Consider the following 891-nt stretch of genomic DNA (forward strand, 5'->3'; position numbering starts at 1 on the left):
GTTTGAACGCTAGAAGCTTTTTCCTAAGCATACGCAGATCGTGCGAATTTTAAGGTAAAATTGTTACCATTTAATTTTTATTTAATAAATATTTAGGTATTTGGCTCATTGTCGAATACCAATTAACAAACCAAAAAAACTATTGTGTTTTTACTTATTGGTTTTCCTATTTTCCTTTTTTATTTACATTGACGTAAACATTTGGTCACTTCGAGCCGCGATATTGTGTCGGTGTTGTTGGAGCCTTTGCTTATTGATTTGTTTGCTCTTCTTTACACAGCAAAACAAATCAACATTACAGTCCATCCATCTATCCATCTCTTCATTTTTCACTTTTCATCTCATCAAAAAACAGGTACGTAAAGTGTTTTAAGTGAGATAATAATAAAAAATAACAAAATATAATTCAAAAGTGAAAAAGAATATAACAACAAATAGTGTTTTTATCTCCCTGTGGCCGTCTTACAACGCGTCGCGTACCCCGCTCACATATCCTTCGCCGTGTACGTTTACCACAGACAAACGAAAAAAGGAAAAAAAAAATCATAAAAGTGAAAAAAACCAAATAAATTCAAAAGGGATTAAGTGCTTTTATTACAAAAAGTTATATTAATTAGAATTTATTTTCATTAACAGTGCACAATTTAAAAATATAAATAATTACAAAAAATAATTCCCTTAATTTAATTAATTTTGGTTTCAAAAAATATAATTATTAATTTAATATTTATTGTGCCAATTCTAAATTTGATTTTCTTTTATTTGTTTTGCAAAAAATCCCTTTTAGTTTGTTTGGTTATTATCCAGTGACAACCAACAGCATTTACATTCTTTTATACATATATTCGCTGACCAACACAATAAATATACATACATACGCTCATACCGTTG

This window comes from Musca vetustissima, unplaced genomic scaffold (genome assembly GCF_032173495.1).
Source record: "Musca vetustissima isolate MV318-11 ecotype Yass unplaced genomic scaffold, APGP_CSIRO_Mvet_v1 utg6811, whole genome shotgun sequence".
Lineage (NCBI taxonomy): Eukaryota > Metazoa > Arthropoda > Insecta > Diptera > Muscidae > Musca > Musca vetustissima.